Source organism: Bubalus kerabau, chromosome 8 (assembly GCF_029407905.1).
Source record: "Bubalus kerabau isolate K-KA32 ecotype Philippines breed swamp buffalo chromosome 8, PCC_UOA_SB_1v2, whole genome shotgun sequence".
Lineage (NCBI taxonomy): Eukaryota > Metazoa > Chordata > Mammalia > Artiodactyla > Bovidae > Bubalus > Bubalus kerabau.
Genome location: NC_073631.1, coordinates 103,339,601 through 103,362,250, shown reverse-complemented (window position 1 = coordinate 103,362,250; position 22,650 = coordinate 103,339,601).

The window sequence follows — 22,650 nt, the reverse complement described above, 5'->3', positions numbered from 1 at the left end:
GACCCGGGTTTGATCTCTGAGTCAGGAAGATCCCCTGGAGAATGGCCACCCACTCCAGTATTCTTGCCTGGAGAATTCCACGGACAGAGGAGCCTGGCAGGTTATAGACCATGGGGTCACATAGAGACGGATATGACTGAGCAAGACTTATTATGTAACCTTGCCTTTCTGCCACCACCACCCTCCACCCCCCACAAATGTTAACTTCTTAAGGGTAGGGTTTAACTACTTTGTTCAATATTATGTTTCCAGCACTTGGAATAGGTGCTTGCATGCAAAAGGTATTCAATAAATATTAACTGAATGAATGAACCGTAGGCATAGTAACAGGTTATTAAGAACATTCTTCAGCATCCCATCTGTTGCAGTTCCAAACACTTAAAGCAATGGTACCACACAGACTCAGCTTCACAATTCTCCATTGCTGCTGCACCTTCCCTGTTCTCTGTTCCCATCTTGAGCTCACCCATATCCTTTCTCAGACTTACTCTCATTCCAAATCCAAATAGTTTTTTGTTTACTACTTCTCTCACAATCAAAAGTCATTTGGACAACCTGGAAAGTCATTGGATAAGGAGTACATAGATAAAAGTTTCCTGCAATCACAATAAAGAACATCTTCCTATTTCCTGCCTTCCATCAGTCAATTCAGAAGTTGTATAAAACATCAACTAAAAGGGTATATTATGGATGGTGCTGGGGATGCAGGGAGAAATGGATATCTGCATTTATCAAGGTCAAAGTAATATGAGCAGCATTGTTTATCTCAACCTGACAAAGTGCTGTAAACTCATCTTCCAACTGCAAATTGTAATTCTAACAGCAATCTTGAATTCTAACCTTGAAGATGTCTTACTTTTTGACTTGAATTCCTTCTCTCTTAAATGTTTTTCATTTAAGAATTGTACTATATGATGCTAACTTGCCTCTTTAATCCATAGTATATGACTACCAACCCCAAATATTTTGATCATAGAAACAGGATAGTAGACTGTGACTCATTCTCACCAAACTTTCAATTAATATCCCTTTAATGATATAGACTGAATGCATCTTCACAAAATGCATATATTGAAACTTGTTTCCCCAACATGATGGTTCTAGGAAGTGGGGCCTTTAGGGAGTGATTAGAGCATGAAGGTGGAACCCTCATGAATGGGGTGAGTGTCCTTATAAATGTGACCTCAGGAAGCTCCCTTCCCCCTTCTATCATGTAAGGGCACATAGACAGCCATCTGTGAACCAGGGTAGCCCTCACCAGACATAGAAACTGCCAGTAACTTGATCTTGGACTTCCTCCAGAGCTGTAAGAAACAAATTCCTGTAATTTATAAGCCAATTGATCTATGGTGTTTTAGTTAAAGCAGTCTGAAACAAGCAAGACACATAACGATGCAGAAAAAGACAAAATCTGGCATGAATTATCTAAACTAACAGTAATACATACTATAACTACAATTTTCATTATTTAAAACTATTTTCCTGAGGCTTAGGACTCAAAGACTGCCTTAAAAGCACACTAAGCTGTAATTGCTCTGATCTCCTGGGACTTATGTTCTGAGCAAAAAGAGTCATATTAGCTTCTCTCTTCAGAATCTTGTACTATATAATGCAGAATATAAAATGCTGATACAGAAGATGAGTGTTGATAACACTATAGCCCTGGGTCTAATGACACAAGACAAGAATAGAAGAAATAAAAGCAAAATGAATGGCCCTTGGAGGAGCACCTGTATAATCATAAGGAATTTGATTTTAAGGAATTTTGAATTTAAGGGACTAGATCTGATAGATAAGAGTGCCTGATGAACTATGGACGGAGGTTCGTGACATTGTACAGGAGACAGGGATCAAGACCATCCCCATGGAAAAGAAATGCAAAAAAGCAAAATGGCTGTCTGGGGAGGCCTTACAAATAGCTGTGAAAAGAAGAGAAGCAAAAAGCAAAGGAGAAAAGGAAAGATATAAGCATCTGAATGCAGAGTTCCAAAGAAGAGCAAGGAGAGATAAAGCCTTCCTCAGCGATCAATGCAAAGAATAGAGGAAAACAACAGAATGGGAAAAACTAGAGATGTCTTCAAGAAAATTAGAGATACCAAGGGAACATTCCATACAAAGATGGGCTTGATAAAGGACAGAAATGGTATGGACCTAACAGAAGCAGAAGATATTAAGAAGAGGTGGCAAGAAGATACAGAAGAACTTTACAAAAAAGATCTTCACTACCAAGATAACCACGATGGTGTGATCACTCACCTAGAGCCAGACATCCTGGAACGTGAAGTCAAGTGGGCCTTAGAAAGCATCACTATGAACAAAGCTAGTGGAGGTGATAGAATTCCAGTTGATCTCTTTCAAATCCTGAAAGATGATGCTGTGAAAGTGCTGCACTCAATATGCCAGCAAATTTGGAAAACTCAGCAGTGGCCACTGGACTGGAAAAGGTCAGTTATTCCAATCCCAAAGAAAGGCAATGGCAAAGAATGCTCAAACTACCGCACAACTGCACTCATCTCACACGCTAGTAAAGTAATGCTCAAAATTCTCCAAGCCAGGCTTCAGCAATACATGAACTGTGAATTTCCAGATGTTCAAGCTGGTTTTAGAAAACTCAGAGGAACCAGAGATCAAATTGGCAACATCCGCTGGATCATCGAAAAAGCAAGAGAGTTCCAGAAAAACATCTATTTCTGCTTTATTGACTGTGCCAAAGCCTTTGACTGTGTGGATCACAATAATCTGTGGAAAATTCTGAAAGAGATGGGAATACCAGACCACCTGACCTGCCCCTTGAGAAACCTATATGCAGGTCAGGAAGCAACAGTTAGAACTGGACATGGAACAACAGACTGGTTCCAAATGGGAAAAGGAGTACGTCAAGGCTGTATATTGTCACCCTGCTAACTTATATGCAGAGTACATCATGAGAAACGCTGGCTAGAAGAAGCACAAGCTGGAATTAAGATTGCCGGGAGAAATCTCAATAACCTCAGATATGCAGATGACACCACCCTTATGGCAGAAAGTGAAGAGGAACTCAAAAGCCTCTTGATGAAAGTGAAAGTGGAGAGTGAAAAAGTTGGCTTAAAGCTCAACATTCAGAAAACGAAGATCATGGCATCTGGTCCCACCACTTCATGGGAAATAGATGGGGAAACAGTGGAAACAGTGTCAGACTTTATTTTGGGGCTCCAAAATCACAGCAGATGGTGACTGTAGCCACGAAATTAGAAGACGTTTACTCCTTGGAAGGAAAGTTATGACCAACCTAGATAGTATATTCAAAAGCAGAGACATTACTTTGCCAGCAAAGGTCCGTCTAGTCAAGGCTATGGTTTTTCCAGTAGTCATGTATGGATGTGAGAGTTGGACTGTGAAGAAAGCTGAGCACCCAAGAATTGATGGTTTTGAACTGTGGTGTTGGAGAAGACTCTTGAGAGTCCCTTGGACTGCAAGGAGATCCAACCAGTCCATCCTAAAGGAGATCAGTCCTGGGTGTTCTTTGGAAGGACTGATGCTGAAGCTGAAACTCCAGTACTTTGGCCACCTCATGCGAAGAGTTGACTCATTGGAAAAGACTCTGATGCTGGGAGGGATTGGGGGCAGGAGGAGAAGGGGACGACAGAGGATGAGACGGCTGGATGGCATCACCGACTTGATGGACATGAGTTTGGGTGAACTCTGGGAGTTTGTGATGGACAGGGAGGCTTGGCGTGCTGCAATTCATGGGGTCGCAAAGAGTCGGACACGACTGAGCGACTGAACTGGACTCAACTGAACTGCAGGAACACCTGGTAGAAGGGGAAGGAAGAAGGTTGACACAGAATGCATGAAGAAAAGCACATGTCACCTGACCACCACACAGAGAACCTGAGAGACACAGCAAAGAGCCTAGATAAGTTCAGTAGCTCCATACCTGATCAGTGCTTGTTGGGCCTTGGAAACTCAGGTACATTTTGTGTCAATATTTAGGAAAGAATAAATTCAATAACCAACATGGGCTGTGATGGGATAAATTATACCAGAAACATTATTTATTATCAAGATTGAGTTTATTTCTCCTCTTCAAAATTAATAAGATAGACGGTATATCAAATTTAGAAAAGTGCTTATCACAAGCAAAGTACTTGTTTCAGAAAAATAAGTTTTTATTATCAATATGTTGTGGGGGAAAAAAGTGAATTGAAATGGAATAAAGAAAGACCATAAGGTCACTTAAAACATAATCACAGAACTGGAATCTACAAATGGGGGTGCTTCAGAAACAGAACAAAGTCTACTGAAAAGAAAATCAGTAATACGGAGAGCAAACTTGAGAAGGATTTCAAGGATACAGACCAGTATACTTCAGGTACAAATTATAAAGATATAATTTGTATATTTGTACAAAGATACAATTTGTATGGGCTTCCTAGGTGGCTCAGTGGTAAAGAATCCACCTGCCAATGCCAATGTTGGACCCCTGGGTTGGGAAGATCCCCTGGAGAAGGGAATGGCTATCCACTCCAGTATTCTTGCCTGGGAAATCCCATGGACAGAGGAGCCTGGCAGGCTACAGTCCATTGGGTCGCAAAGAATCAGCCATGACTTAGCAACTAACAGCCACAACAATAATTTGTATATTTGTATAATTTGTATACCAGCATATGTATGGTAAAAATTATAAAATAATGAAGATTATTTTTATAAAATTGAGTATATGAATAAGAAAATGCACACAATCCCAGAAGGAAAACAAAGCCGAAAATACGGAGTTAAAACCACAACTTACATTAGAAGCAAATGTCCTTAGCTTAAATAAGATACACCAAGTCCGTGAACTGAAAGAGCCTACCATGTACCAGGTGAAAACAAGAATGCATATTGGAGCATAAGCTGGCGGATTCTTAAAAAGTTGAAGAAAATAATCATGTAAACACCTAAGTAGGAAAGATCCAGTCATCTTCAAAGGAAAAAATAACTTTCAGGCTAAACTCAGACTTCTCCACCCCCTCAACCACATGAAACAGAATAATTTTTTAAACTTTATTTGATAAAATTTGTGAATCAAAGTCAGTTATTTTCATTTGTTTAAGCAAAGGGAAAGCATTTGTGAATAGGTAAAGATTCAGAGAAATCTTTAAAAAGGATGGATAAAACTCATATAAAAGAATTGGTAATGATCATATCGACTTAACATCAATCTTAGGCATGGGACAACAACAGATATATGTACCAAATGATTGTTAATAGGGAATATATATAATATTAAAATAATGAGTCAATCTATCATAATCTCTCTTAAGCAAGCCATTATTGGAAACCAGGAGGAAAAGGACAAATTATTTAACCTATATGCATAAGGAAACTCTAAAATTAATTTCTTAATTGTTTTAGATTTTGCAAAAAGAAATATTTTTGAGGCATTTTTTAAGAAGTAAAATCATCCACTAATAACATTTAAAATAGGATATATAAGAAAGAACTCTTAACTTAGTATGCTGCTGCTGCTAAGTCGCTTCAGTCGTGTCCGACTCTGTGCAGCCCCATAGACGGCAGCCCACCAGGCTCCTCCATCCATGGGATTTTCCAGGCAAGAGTACTGGAGTGGGGTGCCATTGCCTTTAAGTCAAAAACAAGTTATAAAAATAAATGTTAATGATTTATATTATATTAATAGGAAGCAAACTCTCCTTAATTGACTTAAAAACAAATCTCAACTACATTTCCTCTCTCACTGAGTTAATTTTGCTTCTTTGTCCAAAATTAATTGGTCATATTTGTGTGGGTCTGCTTTTGGTTTCTCTATTGTGTTTCTATTGGTCTATCTTCCATGCCTCCACCAATGCCAGACTGTTTTGATAACTACAGCTGTATAATAGGCCTTAACAATTAATAAGAGTGGTTTTTTTCCCTTTTTTTTGCAAAATTGTTTTGGCTATTTTAGGGCCTTCCTCCTACACTATAAATTTTAGAATAAGCTCATTTATCTCAACAAGAAGACCTACTGAGATTTTGGTAGAAATTGTGCTAAACTTAATGTCAGTTTAGGGAGACTTGACCTTTACTATGTTACACCTGAATGCAAGCACTTTTAAAGCATCAATCAAAAAAAAAAAAAAACACTAAAAAATAATTCAAGAATTCATTAATAAAATTCAAAGGTACATAACTGACAAAATGATGGATAATATTAATATTCTTATAGATAAAACATTCACAGAAATCAATACTTATTCTCAATATACTAAAAAGGCAAACAAAAGCACAAAATACCTGAACAGGACAATCCACAGAAGAAGATTTAAAGGCACAACTCCACTAATAATCAGACAAATTTAAATTAAGACTAAAACCAAACTAAAATAATAGTTTATATCTACCAAACTGACAAATACTTGAAAGTATTCAGGGCTGAGTTATTAAAATGGAGTAAGGCAAGTTCTTAATCACTTTTAGTAACAGTAATACTGGTTATGAGTATTCTGCAAAGCATTTGGGAATATCTATCTGGAATCTTAAAAAAAAAGTTTGTCCTTTATCCCAGTATTTTCACTTATAGAAAACTACCTTCATAAAAATAATCAGAAATGCAGTCAACATTTTATATAAAAAATGTACATCACAAAATTGATTGTAATCGTGAAAAAGAGGGGGAAAACTCAATGTCCAATGATAGAAAATCGTTTAATAAATAATTATACAGCCATATGATCCAGTATTATGCAGCTATTAATAAATTATGTATTTGAATAATTTAGTGGTGTGATTCGGAGAAGGCAATGGCACCCTACTCCAGTACTCTTGCCTGGAAAATCCCATGGACGGAGGAGCCTGGTAGGCTGCAGTCCATGCTAAGGGTCGGACACGACTGAGCAACTTCACTTTCACTTTTCACTTTCATGCATTGGAGAAGGAAATGGCAACGCACTCCAGTGTTCTTGCCTGGAGAATCCCAGGGACAGGGGAGCCTGGTGGGCTGCCATCTATGGGGTGGCACAGAGTCGGATATGACTGAAGTGACTTAGCAGCAGTGGTGTGATTATTTACCATATAGTATCGCATTTAAACAACTATATACAAATATGTGAATGTAATATGAATTTAAAATATTTGTTTATTTTATATAGAAAATAAACTGAAAATATACAAAAATAATTTGTCAGTATCATAAGATTCTAATCAGTTTCCTTTTCCTATTTCTCTCTATTGCCTGTCTCTACAATAAGCGTGTAATGTATTCACTTTATAATGAGAAAAGTATTTCTTCATAAAGTACCAAGCAACTTTAGTCAAGACCTAGTTTTCCTAACTCAGATCATGAGCTGATGTAGAAGTGACCTACTTATGAAGTCCTTCTGAGGGCTGTTTGTTTGTGTGGGCATAGGAGCAGCTGATTCCCTCAATAGGTAGAAATATTTTTCCTAATGAATAGTTTCAGGAATGAACTGCTGACTACAATTGAAAAGGAAGATTAGAATAAATCACAGAAATGGCACTAATATGCATGAAGTTTTCCCAATAGAGAGTAGTCCCTTTAGGGGAGCCAGTGCCTATATCCTGTGGATTCTCTGTGCTGTTTCCAGCATGGAGTTCCTCAAAGTTCCCACTGCTGGAGAGAGCTGGAAATGAGGTGAGGCACACACCAAGCCACATATGCATGCCACTTGGATCTGAGTCACTCAAAGATTGACGGCCTGTTCCATAAATGTCTTAAAACTGCCAGAGAAGTACAGTGGGCTCAAGAATTTTTTAAATCATTTGTATGCAAATTATACCAAGAACAAAACTTAAAGCACACTTCAAAGTATTAAAAGTTCAAGCCTCATTAGCATCATAACCATACTCAGCAGTCCCTATTACTTAGCAATTTAAAGCAAACTTCAGGCCACATGAAATTGTGGCCTTTGAGTGATACAGTATATATCAGGTTGACCATCAGGACACTTTCGAATGTGAAGTGGATGGCATTCATAGTTAAGCTGGGACAATAAATGTAAACCAGAACTGGCTGGGCAAACTGGGATATGTGATCCACTGCCTCAGAATGATGGTATTTTAATCCAATCATATTCCATGCATGCTTCAACATCATAAAGACATTGGGTCTTCATTAAATTAATAAATAGCTACCTACTAGTACAATCTGTAGAACCGGCAGAAAAATCCTTAACAATAATTACCCAGTACTCCATTACCATATAAGTATTACTATGTGAATCTTCTGTTTTTCTGACAAGTATTTTAGGGAGGAATACTGTGATTTCAAACAGGTAACTTTGAGTCCAGGGCACACACAAAGATGTGTCAGCAAGTCCACAGTAAGTTTAAGGCAATATAAAAAGATATCTATTCTAAAAAGAAATAGCACCCCCTGCATGGCTCCATTTGGATGATTTACCCTTAATGGGCCTTCTCAACTCTCATGACCTTCCCCACATTTTCCCCCCAACACTCAGTTATGTACCCAAACCCCAAAATCTGACTCCAAAATATTGCATTTCAGTGTTTCCTGCAAATAAAAGACCTCTACTCCAGGCCTCTTATTCCCTCAAAACCTATCTTTCTGCCTCATGGAAACTTTCACTGCTTTGAGCATGTTCTTTCTTTAAGTCATTAGTCCTTCTCGATTTCTCATCTAATCCTGGGCATGATGATACATGTGGTAAGAGGCATAACTAATGCTAGCTGTTATATCAGACAATTCCAAGATCTCAGAGGCTTAATACAGTAAAAGGCTTTTTCTTGCTTTGTTGTTGTTGTTCAGTTGTTAGTCAGTTCAGTTCAGTCGATCAGTCATGTCCAACTCTTTGCGACGCCATGAATTGCAGCACGCCAAGCCTCCCTGTCCATCACCAACTCCCAGAGTTCACTCAAACTCACATCCATCAAGTTGGTCATGCCATCCAGCCATCTCATCCTCTGTCGTCCCCTTCTCCTCCTGCCCCCAAACCCTCCCAGCATCAGAGTCTTTTCCAACGAGTCAACTCTTCACATGAGGTGGCCAAAGTACTGGAGTTTCAGCTTCAGCATCAGTCCTTCCAACGAACACCCAGGACTGATCTCCTTTAGGATGGACTGATTGGATCTCCTTGCAGTCCAAGGGACTCTCAAGAGTTTTCTCCAATACCACAGTTCAAAAGCATCTATTCTTGGGCGCTCAGCTTTCTTCACAGTTCAACTCTCATATCCATACATGACTACTGGAAAAAACCATAGCCTTGACTAGATGGACCTTTGTTGGCAAAGTAATGTCTCTGCTTTTGAATGTACTATCTAGGTTGGTCATAACTTTCCTTCCAAGGAGTAAACGTCTTTTAATTTCATGGCTGCAATCAACATCTCCAGCCCAAAAAAATAAAGTCTGACACTGTTTCCACTGTTTCCCCATCTATTTCCCATGAAGTGATGGGACCAGATGCCATGATCTTCGTTTTATGAATGTTGAGCTTTAAGCCAACTTTTTCACTCTCCTCTTTCACTTTCATCCAGAGGCTTTTTAGTTCCTCTTCACTTTCTGCCACAAGGGTGGTGTCATCTGAATATCTGAGGTTATTGAGATTTCTCCCAGCAATCTAGATTCCAGCTTGTGCTTCTTCCAGTCCAGAGTTTCTCATGATGTACTTTGCATATAAGTTAAATAAGCACGGTGACAATATACAGCCTCGATGTACTCCTTTTCCTATTTGGAACCAGTCTGTTGTTCCATGTCCAGTTCTAACTGTTGCTTCCTGACCTGAATATAGGTTTCTTAAGAGGCAGGTCAGATGGTCTGGTATTCCCATCTCTTTCAGAATTTTCCCCAGTTTATTGTGATCTATACAGTCAAAGGCTTTGACATAGTCAATAAAGCAGAAATAGATGTTTTTCTGGAACTCTTGCTTTTTCCATGATCCAGCAGATGTTGGCAATTTGATCTCTGGTTCCTCTGCCTTTTCTAAAACCAGCTTGAACATCTGGAAATTCACAGTTCACATACTGCTGAAGCCTGCCTTGGAGGATTTCGAGCATTACTTTACTAGCGTGTGAGATGAGTGCAACTGTGCAGTAGTTTAGGCATTCTTTGGCATTGCCTTTCTTTGGGATTGGAATAAAACTGACCTTTTCCAGTCCTGTGGCCACTGCTGAGTTTTCCAAATTTGCTGGCATACTGAGTGCAGCACTTTCACAGCATCATCTTGAAGTGGTCAAACAGGAGATGGCAAGAGTGAACATCGACATTCTAGGAACCAGCGAACTAAAATGGACTGGAATGGGTGAATTTAACTCAGATGACCATTATATCTACTACTGTGGGCAGGAATCCCTTAGAAGAAATGGAGTAGCCATCATGGTTAACAAAAGAGTCCAAAATGCAGTACTTGGATGCAATCTCAAAAACGACAGAATGATCTCTGTTCATTTCCAAGGCAAACCATTCAATATCACAGTAATCCAAGTCTATGCCCCAACCAGTAATGCTGAAGAAGCTGAAGTTGAAAGGTTCTATGAAGACCTACAAGACCTTTTAGAACTAACACCCAAAAAAGATGTCCTTTTCATTACAGGAGACTGGAATGCAAAAGCAGGAAGCCAAGAAACACCTGGGGTAACAGGCAAATTTGGCCTTGGAATACAGAATGAAGCAGGGCAATGGCTAATAGAGTTTTGCCAAGAGAACGCACTGGTCATAGCAAACACCCTCTTCCAACAACACAAGAGAAGACTCTACACATGGACATCACCAGATGGTCAACACCAAAATCAGATTGATTATGTTCTTTGCAGCCAAAGATGGAGAAGCTCTATACAGTCAGCAAAAACAAGACCGGGAGCTGACTGTGGCTCAGACCATGAACTCTTTATTGCCAAATTCAGACTGAAATTGAAGAAAGTAGGGAAAACCACTAGACCATTCAGGTATGACCTAAATCAAATTCCTTATGATTATACAGCGGAAGTGAGAAATAGATTTAAGGGACTAGATCTGACAGATAGAGTGCCTGATGAACTATGGACGGAGGTTTGTGACATTGTACAGGAGACAGGGATCAAGACCATCCCCATGGAAAAGAAATGCAAAAAAGCAAAATGGCTGTCTGGGGAGGCCTTACAAATAGCCGTGAAAAGAAGAGAAGTGAAAAGCAAAGGAAAAAAGGAAAGATATAAGCATCTGAATGCAGAGTTCCAAAGAATAGCAAGGAGAGATGAGAAAGCCTTCCTCAGCAATCAATGCAAAGAAATAGAGGGAAACAACAGAATGGGAAAGACTAGAGATGTCTTCAAGAAAATTAGAGATACCAAGGGAACATTCCATGCAAAGATGGGCTTGATAAAGGACAGAAATGGTATGGACCTAACAGAAGCAGAAGATATTAAGAAGAGGTGGCAAGAATACACAGAAGAACTGTACAAAAAAGATCTTCAAGACCCAGATAATCACAATGGTGTGATCACTCACCTAGAGCCAGACATCCTGGAACATGAAGTCAAGTGGGCCTTAGAAAGCATCACTATGAACAAAGCTAGTGGAGGTGATGGAATTGCAGTTCAGTTGTTAAGTCATGTCCAACTGTTTTCAACCCCATGGACTGCAGCAAGCCAGACTTCTTTGTCCTTTACTATCTCCTAGAGTTTGCTCAAACTCAATCCATTGAGTCAATGATGCCATGCAACCATCTCATCCTCTGTCACCCTCTTCTTCCCCTGCCCTCCATCTTTCCCAGCATCAAGGTCTTTTCCAGTGAGTCAGTTTTTCACATCAGGTGGCCAAAGTATTGGAGCTTCAGCTTCAGTATCAGTCCTTCTAATGAATATTCAGGGTGGATTTCCTTTAGGATTGCCTGATTTGATCTCCCTGCTGTCCAAGGGACTCTCAAGAGTCTTCTCCAGCACCACAATTCAAAAGCATCAATTCTCAAAGTCAAATGCAGTCTGGGCAACTCTTGGGCAGAAACTCTAGGGTCACTAGAGACCTTCCATTTTAATACATGATTCTTCATACTTCGCAGAAGAAGAAAATGGAAAATCAAATCTTTGCTAGGGATATTATTAAGGGCTATGTCAAAAGTAGATTTTATTACCCATGTTTCATTGACCAAAATTGAGATCCTTACCCAATTTCAGGTAAGGCAGGGAAATGTAAGCTGTGTGTCCAGAAAGAGGAAATGAGATAGGTGAGTATGTAGCCATGTCTCTGTCATTGTATAACTTTAACTTTCACTATAGTTAACTCACTCACCAGGTATCTTTCTCCTGCAACTATTTAGAATATGTCATTTGTTGGGGCAGGGGGCATGATTCATCCCACATCATGAAGGGATACAGAATGTGGGATAAGGGTACGTTGCAAACCCAGGTCACCAACCTATAAACACACGTGCATAGCTATATGTACAAGTAAACAATTCACAAGACAGTTGGGTCTAGTGAGCAGTTAGAAATATAGGCAGCCTCACTAGCATACAAAGAAGTGTAAATTTTAAAAATAAGACACTATTTTCAAAATTAGGTGAGAAAAGACCAAAAGATAATATTAAATATGAAACAGAATGTAATGAAACTTGGCCCCTAAGGGAGGCAGTGGCAGTGAACAATCTTCCAGAGACAATTCAGAAATAAGTATCAAGGAGGGGCTTCCCAGGTGACTTAGTGGTAAAGAATCCACCTGCCAATGCAGGAGACATGGGTTCAACCCCTGGGTCGGGAAGATCCCCTGGAGAAGGAAGTGGCAACCCACTCCAGAATTCTTGCCTGGGAAAATCCAGGACAGAGGAGATTGGCAAGCCACAGACCAAGCAGTCACAAAGAGTCAGACATGACTGTGCAGCTCAACAACAACATCAAAAATCGTCACTCAAATCACTGAAGAAGTATTTATTGAATATTTACTAAGCACTGGGCACTGTTCTAAATCCTCTAATCTAGTAATTTCATTATTGGAAATGTATCCAAAAAAATTAGTGAACATGCAGACAAATATTAATGTACAAGGAATTCAGTGCAGTGTAAAAACAGCCTAAACTGACTAACAATAGTGACAGGAGTAAATACTTTCTGCTACATCTATATTTTAAATTATATAAAATGGAAAAAGAAAAATGTGAAGACTGTAATCTAAATAAATTCTACTTGTGTAATTTTATGAAAAGAGGAATAATCAAAATCTTGCACTTACATATGCACTTACTTCTCCTGTATATCTATTCAGTCAACATATATTTTTACTTTCTGTCAAATATGTGCTAGGACTTATAAAGAGAGAATCTGTAAGACCTCTGAGTGAATAAAACTAAAGGTCAACTCGTTTTATTTCCCATTATTGTTTCTCCATTTCACAGAAATTGCTGAAGAACAGGCCAGCATATAGTAGAGTGCTTTGTGCTTTGGTCATGAATAAAAATTTGTCTTAAAACATAATGGAAGAATAGAAGTCAGGAAAAAAAAGTGCAATTTCAGCCTCAAGTACATTCTGTTTAAGAAGAGATGGAAATTTGAATTTGAATTCACCTGTGAGGGCAGGCAGGTCCTTTAGAGGAAAGGAAAAGGCTAAGTGAGTCTTTTAAATTATGCATGGGTAAAGAGAAGATTCTGCTCAAGTGAAGAAGTTTGGAAAATCTGACACTCAAAATCTGAAAAAACTAAATGGAAAAGAGAGGAGAGGGCAATATTTTGGGGAGAGAAGATTGCTTCTGAGAGGTGTCAGGGAGGAAGAGATTCTCCTCTACACTTCTATGTTCTGGCTTGTCTAAGAATTAAATTGACATAAAACAGATTAACAGGAAAAAAATCACACAAAAATTCAAAAACATGTACACATTAGAGAGACTTAAGTCCTTTATCTAAACTTTTTAAAAGCAGTTAAGGGGGAAGTAACAAGAAAAACTTCCTGAGTCTTCTATTTCTTGAAAAAAACAATAATATTACTCAGCCATAAAAGGAATGAATGTGAGTCAGTTCTAATGAGGTGGATGAACCTACAGCCTATCATACAAAGTGAATTATTCAGAAAGAGAAAAACAAATATCGTATACTAATGCATATTTATGGACTCTAGAAAGATGGTACCAATGAAATTATTTTTAGGATACACAGACATAGAGAACAGACATGTGAGGAAGGAGAGGATGGGATGTATGAAGAGAGTAACATGGAAACTTACATTACCATATGTAAAATAGACAGCCAATGGGAATTTGCTGTATGACTCAGGGAACTCAAACTGGAGCTCTATCACAAGGGGTAGGGGAGAGGTGGGAGAGAGGGTCAAGGGGAAAGAGACATTGTACCTATGGCTGATTCATGTTGATGTTTGGCAGGAAACCAACACAATTCTGTAAAGCAATCATCCTTCAATTTAAAAAATTAATTAATTAAAAAATAATAATCAGTCTAAATTAATCTTCATGTCAATGAAACACATTTTAGTGTGGCAAATTTCTCTCCCCAACCGAGGAAAGGGTTGAAACTCAGGGGACTGGAAAGCAATGAAGAGAATATTTATTAGTTTCTGGGGTTGTGCTGTACCTTTAAGGGGATGGTAAGGAGGAGGGTGACAGGTTTTCACTAAGACCAAGGGTTCTGGGCCAGGCTGAGCTCCATGGAGGCCCAGGTGGCCATGTATACATGGTTCAGAGTCAGAGCAGGGCCAACTCTGGATGGAGCCTGGCAATTTCTGGAGCACGTCATCAGCACAGACAACAGTGTTCTTATAAGTGATGGTAGTGACAGGCCTTCCAAGTACTCATGACCAGTAGGCATGGCTAGTTGCGATCTGAAGCAGAAAAGGGTAAAAACAGACGTGATGGCATTTGTACCTGTGCCAAAACAATGGATGAGGAAACTCTCAGGTGATCCTGAGACTCCATCATCAAACAAGGAGAGGCTTAAAGCTTTGTGATCAAAACATGACTATTTTATTTGCTTTGCTAAGTTGTTTCAGTCGTGTCTGACTCTTTGCAACCCTATGGACTGTAGCCTGCCAGACTCCTCTGTCCAAGGGATTCTCCAGGTAGGAATACTGGAGTGGGTTGCCATGCCCTCCTCCAGGGAATCTTCCCAACCCAGGATCACACAAGTGTCTCTTATGTCTCCTGCACTGGCAGGCAGGTTCTTTACCACCTGGGAATAAAAGCAAGGAACATGGGTTTACTGTTCCTTTAATGATCAAGTTTCCACCATTTTCCACAATGAACACATACTTCTTTTTAAAAGGACAAATAGTTTCACACTCTCTCTGCCTCTTATTTTCCCTCTGGAAAGTGAAGACTAAAGAACCTCATTCCCATCCTCAACTGGGATTCCCCTAACCACAGACATATTCTCAGGAAAGTCGCCCATCACTTTCTAATGCTCAAAGCCAAAGGTAACTTCCCAACCTTTTTTTTTTTTTTTGTCTTCTTAGTCACACTGGATGCCATCAACCACCCTATGCTGAAAGTTCTCCCCTGAAGTCCCTGACTCTACTCTCTCTTCCCATTCCTTCTTCCACTCTGTCCACTCTTTGTCCAGCTTCTGGGCACCTCTTTTTCCAAACTGTCTTTCAGAAGCTGTTTTTTCCAGAGGTCAGCACTGAGTTGTCTTCACCTCCCTTACAAATTTTCCCTGGGCCATTTCATCCACACCAACCTATAAACTCTCATAGCTTCACTTACAGTTAAATCCAGAGAGCCTAAAACTGTTCCTTAGACATTGGAGGTATGGTCCTTACTTAGTCAGATTTCAAGTCAGATCATTTTTAACATTCTCCTCACCTAGGCAACAAAATTATTTTCAGAAATCATCACAAAATAATTAGTAGTAATCATTATTTTCTCAGTTTGCTTTCAATTTTAATACAACACACAATGAAGGATAAATTTGCATTTTAAAACATTATTCAGTGGCAGGGGATGGGGAACAGGAGAGGTTGGTAAAGACAAACTTTCAGCTATAAGATAAATAACATCTGAGGAGCCAGTGTATAATGTGGTGACTATAGGTGATAAAATGTGTTGTATGACTGAGGTTTGCTGGGAGGATGGAACTGAGATGGTCTCACCCAAAACAAAACAAAAAAAGGAGAGAGAGGGGGTAAAGATAGATAAGTGAAATGATGCATGTGTTAATTAATGAGATACAGTAATCCTTTCTTGATGTCTATTTGTGTCAAGCCACTGTGATGTACAATTTAAATATCTTACAATTTTGTCAATTATACCTCAATAAAGCTGAAATTTAAAAAAAAATGTTAAGTTTTAAAACATTATTCAAACTGAGTAAAATATTTCAGATATGAACTAAAATTCACACTTAATTTCCCACTATTTTCAATTAAAACACAAATGTAAAATTTCCAAGTGTCAAATGGCATGACAGAATTGGCATAACACAAGTTCTGTTTCTTCACCTTCACAATTCATTGTGCTAGCATTGTTATATCTAATCTATTGTTTAAATGCAAAAATTGCATCACAGAGAATGAAGACAAGAACTCAAGCACAAGTGTACTTCAAGTAATTCCGAACTATTATAAACTTACTCTTGAAACAAAAGCATGTAGCTGAACTCCCATGTGTCAAGGGATGAATACATAACAAGGAAGTCTTTGAATTAATTCCCCCATGTAGAAGACAATGTTTGTGAATATCCGATAAGAATTAAAATGTGGTAATTTGTAGCTTGCAGATATATTGCTAAAATCAATAGCAACCGCAGCAATTGTTTAGAATTTAAATGAACAAAAGACTTTTTTCAAGGAGGAGTATTTTATTACTGGCATCGTGGCACTTTGAGGACAGTAATGAGATCAACACTTACTCAGTTTTACTCTGTAGAGCCAATACACCGTCTCATTGCCTGCACCCCGGCCTGGCTGCTGTTAGTATAGTATTGACAACAGATATTTGCTGAACGGCTGAATCCATTTATCCCATGATTCTAGGGCTGCTTCTTCAGCTGAGACTTCTAAAGAGACCCTGTATTTCTTCTAGGCCTGTATTTCTGTCACCTGACGTGGGGAAATGAACAAGATGGTGCCAGACAGCCTCTCTCGCCCCATGTTCTGTGAGCAATGAGTCTGCACCGTTGTGTAACAGCTGAGCTCGCTTATAGCGTTACACATGCGCGTCACGAGGTACTCGCTTGTCCGCCGGCTACTTTGTGCGGTTCACCTGTGTGAGCGTCACCTGGAAAAGCCCGGAAGGGTTGTGTGCAGTTCTATTGTGTTATGTTATGTCTGGTGCTACCACTGCTGTGCTAGCCAGAAGAGAAGAAACGTGTCAGCAGTTCCAATGGCCCCTCGAGTCTTCTTCCAACCTCTTAGCTCGCGCCTTGCCTACCCTGGGTTCAGCGAACAGTGCGGACAGTGTATCCCGGCGAGACAGTTGGCACTCTGAGCCGGAGCAGCGATACACCTGAATTCACCTGACTGTCCCACAGCAACCTCAGGTCTGTGGCCCCAAAAGTGCTCCTTTTTCTGCTCCTCGTTGGTGAATGGCACCAAATTCTACTGTTTTCAGCCAGAAACTTGAGATTCCTGTCTTCTTATTGCTCCCAAACCCAGAAGCTACCTATTTTACTTCTTACGCATTTCCAGAACCTATTCTCTACCTCTCCATTCTCACTAACCTGGGCTAATTCTTCATTTGATCTTCTGCCCAAGACCATTATGAAACAAAGTTATTCCGTCTATTTCAGTCTTTCTTCATGCTAACCTCCCTGAACTTCCCTAAATCCCTCATCTTTAAAAGGGGTATTAATCTCTAGTGCAGAAAATTACTGTGGGGATTAAACAACATGTATGGCGTCTGGCCAACAGAAGATTTCAAAAGTAATATGAATTTTCCTTCCTAAAATATTGCTTGGTACTACTGCCTCCCGTTTCCGTATATTTTCTGAGAGCAATTTTATTTTGAGTCTGACTTGATGAAGCACCATTATATATGCATAAAAAGCCAAATTACGCAGATAATTTTAGTTGTATAAATGCAACCTAATTCAAAGTATTCCCAAACTCATTTATTCATTTTTATCATAGAAACAAACACTCACTGTTCATTACAAACAGACCCAACAAAGTAAGGTCTGATATTGACATAGACACATATAGACACAAGAAGACATCTGTGTTCTCAAGGACGTTGTCATTCTATACACACGTGTAATTCATAATGATATATGCATGAGAAGTGCTAAATGAATGCACATGCATGAGAGAGAGAGCGAGCTCACCAAGCTGGGTGAAAATGCTATCTGAGGAGGAGAGAAACCAAGATGTGACGTAAGGAAAGGTATACGTAGTCCCCTCTTAACCTCAATTTCTCTTGCTATAGTTACGGTTTCCCACTGTCAACAGTGGTTAGAAAATACTAAATGGAAAATTCCAGAAATAAACAACTCGTACGTTTTAAATTGCCCACCGTTCTGAGGACTGGGATAAAATCTCACAATGTCGGCACCATCCCCACCAGGACGTGAATCATGCCTTGGTCCAGCATGCCTGCCCATTAGTCACTTCTCGGTTACTGTCACTGTGGGGCTGGTGTTCAGGTCTCTCTTATTTAACAAAGGCTCCAAAGTGCAAGAGGCGCAATGCTGGCAATTTACATACACCAAAGAGAAACTGTAAAGTGCTTCCTTAAGTGAAAAGGTGAACGTTCTCAGCTTAATAAGGGGGAAAAAGCGGTATGCTGAGGTGCCAAGATCTACAGTAAGAACAAATCTTCTGTCTGTGAGACTGTGAAGAAGGAAAAAGAAATTCATGCTAGTTGTGTTGTTACACCTGTTGGGGCTCAGGGTAGGTCACCCCAAAATATACCACAATGGCATAGTGATTATTTTGAATTGGAGCTGCTTCAGAAGCAGCTGATGCAAGAAAGAAAATCTGACTCTCCTTTCTGTCTCCCCGCAAAGAGGGAAATACATCTCTCACGTAGAAAGTGCACCTCCTGTATCTGGAGGTAGAAGCACCCTTATCATCAGGGACTGGGAATTCAGAGCCCAGAAGCCTGTGTAAACAAACTTTGTTGCTTCGCTTCGTTTAATCCACTACCCCAACACCAAACTGTTTACTCACTGATTAAGCACCCAAACCAAAGTTTCTTAGCCTAGTCAGTTCCTCACAAATTTGTTTCTTTGCTTAAAAAGTATAAAAACTGCCTGCTTTGGTCATTTCTATGGGACCTTCATACCCATGTATTAAATTGTGTTTGTTTTTTTTTCTCCTTTTGATCTGCCTTGTGCCAATTTTCTTGTTACTCCAGCCACAGGAACCCAACAGGAATAGAGGGGGAAATTTACCCCTCCTGACATACCTCAACTGCAAAAGTTACAGCCATAGTGCATGGTAAGTGTTTAGGTCAGATGGAAAAGGCGTTATGTTTATACAATAAGATACTTTGATGGAGAGAGACCATATTCAGATACTTTTATTACAGCATATTGGTATAATTGTTCTAATTTATTATTAGTTGTTAATCTCCTACTGTGCCTCATTTATAAATTAAGCTTTATCATAAATATGTCCATATAGAAGAAAACATAGTATATATATATAATTCAGTACTATCCAAGTTTTCAGGCATCCACTGGGGGCCTTGAAATATATCACTAGCAGATAAGAGGAAACTACTGTAGAGCTATATTCTCAGGTAGGAAAAAAGAGAAAAGTACAATTCCAATACAAAAAGGAATCACAATTTCTTTACAATTCCACAATTCCAATACAAAAAGTTCTGAGATAGGAGTGCTAATGGGACAAACAGCCTATCTATCTTGAAGAAGACATGAAAAAATATAACAAGAGTGAGATTTGGGGAAAAGACTAAGTGTGTGTGGAGGAAATTTAATGCCAACAGAAGGTCTTTTCTTTGAAAGTAATGAAGTATCAGTATAGAAATTGTGAGAACCTCCTCACTAATTGCCCCGCTTTTGGTCATCTTCCTGTATAATCCTGGCTTCCCTGGTAGCTCAGACTAGCCTACAATGTGGGAGACCTGGGTTCAATCCCTGGGTTAGGAAGATCCCCTGGAGAAGGGAATGACTACCCACTCTAGTACTCTGGCCTGGAGAATTCCATGGACTGAGGAACAGTTCATGGGGTCACAAAGAGTCGAACATGACTGAGCAACTTTCACTTTCTGTATATTCTGTCTTCCACTTAGTTGTCCTTGTGACATTTCTGAAACCATATCTCACTATGTCATGTCGTTGTTTAAAATTTCTTCAGGGTTCTCCAAAGATGATATACCAGTGGCCAATAAGCCCTTGAAAAGTTCAGTATTACTAATCATTTGGGAAATGCAAATCAAAAACTACAAAAAGATACTACCTCACTCCTATTAGGCTGACTACTATCAAAAAACAAAGTAGAGAACAGCTGTTGGGGCACATGTGGAAAAATTGGAGCCTTTGTGCATATAAAGGTTCCAATTTTTCCACATGTACCCGAACAGCTGTTCTCTGTTTTGTTTTTTGATGTGGGAATATAAAATGTATGGCCACTGTGGAAAATGGCATGAAGGTTCCTCAAAAAACTAAGAATGGAATTACTACATGATCTATAAATCCCACCTCTGTACACAACTGAAAAAATTGAAAACAGGGACTTCCCTGGCAGTCCAGTGGTTAACATTTCACCTTCCAATGCACAGGGTGTGGGTTCCACCCCTGATTGGGAAGCTAAGATTCCGCATGCCTCCAGGCCAAAACAGAAACAAAATTGTTAACAAATTCAATAAAGACTTTAAAAATGGTCCACATCAAAAAAAAAAAGAATTGAAAGAAGCAGAGTCTCCAAGAGATATTCACACATCCCTGTTCCTAGAAGCATTATTCACAACAGCTAAAAGGTTGAAGCCACTCCTGTGTCCATCAACAGATGACTGAACAAACAAAGGAGGTATATACATACAATAGAGTTATTCAGTCTTAAAAGAGGAGAAGATTCTGACACCTGCTACAATTCAGATGAACCTTGAGGGCACTGTGCTAAGTGAAATAAGCCATCACAAGAATACAAATGCATTTGAGTCCACTTATATGAAGCATCTAGAGTAGTCAAATTCGTAGAAACAGAAAGTAGAATGATGGTTGCTAGGGTCTGGCAGTAACATAAAAATGGGGTGCCATTTAATGGATACAGAATTTCAGATTTGCAAAATGAAAAGAGTTCCGGAGATTGGTCTCATAACACTACTAAACTATACCATTTATAAAATGGCTAAGATGGTAAATTCAACATTAGATATGTTTCACTACAATTAAAACTAATTTTTTTACATTTCTTTCATGGGTTTCCACCAACAGGATAAATTTGAACCCCTGTAGAGCCATGTACAAATCTCTCTACAGTCTGAACTCTTTCTTCTGTGGAAAAAAACCAAAACAAAACATTAGACTATACTTGAGTTTCAGGGGGGAAGAGGGGAAAGTAGGTATCATTTTATTCTCAAATGTGTCCTGCTGTGAGGAAGTAAAGAGTGGAATGACTCTTAAAATAAGAAGAGTATTTATAATCTTTGAATACAGTGCTTCTTTAAGAAACACTTATTAAAATTACTGTTTACATCAACTGATGCAACGTTTGAACCATCATTAATTTTCACAATAGCCACTCTTTTATGACTTAAGTAATTTATTCAAACAATGTTTCACAAACATTTGGAACTAGGGAATCTTCTAAAAGTACCTTAATGCGTGTAACAAGAAAGTAAATTAAAAAGTTTATTAGCACTAGGAGTCTTATCTTTTCTCTGCATGTCAAAAACTTGACAGAAGTCTTCTATCTAGCTAGTAAGCACCTTCCTGATTAAAAGCTAATTTCCATTTTTAAAGGGTAAAGTCATATTTCTGAGCCTCAATTTCCTTCTAAAAAGGAGCATGGATGCTGCGTTAGCTCAGGGTGCCAGAATACAGTACCACAGACTGGGTGGCTTAAACAACAAAAATTTGTTTTCTTACACTTCTAGAGGCCAAGATGTCTAAGATCAAGATGCCAACCAATTCAGTTCCTGGTGAACCCCTGTCCCCGATCTGCAGACAGCCCCTCCTCACTGTGTCTCCACGTGACAGACAGCACAAGCAATCTTGCGTTTCCTTTTACAAGGACACTAAGAGATGCTGTGAAAGTGCTGCACTCAATATGCCAGCAAATTTGGAAAACTCAGCAGTGGCCACAGGACAGGAAAAGGTCAGTTTCAAAACTTCATTCCAATCCCAAAGAAAGGCAATGCCAAAGAATGCTCAAACTACCACACAATTGCACTCATCTCACATGCTAGTAAAGTAATGCTCAAAATCCTCCAAGGCAGGCTTCAGCAATACGTGAACCATGAACTTCCTGATGTTCAAGCTGGTTTTAGAAAAGGCAGAGGAACCAGAGATCAAATTGCCAACATCCGCTGGATCATGGAAAAAGCAAGAGAGTTCCAGAAAAACATCTATTTCTGCTTTATTGACTATGCCAAAGCCTTTGCCTGTGTGGATCACAATAAACTGTGGAAAATTCTGAAAGAGATGGGAATACCAGACCATCTGACCTGCCTCTTGAGAAATCTGTATGCAGGTCAGGAAGCAACAGTTAGAACTGGACATGGAACAACAGACTGGTTCAAAATAGGAAAAGGAGTACGTCAAGGCTGTATATTGTCACCCTGCTAACTTATATGCAGAGTACATCATGAGAAACGCTGGCTAGAAGAAGCACAAGCTGGA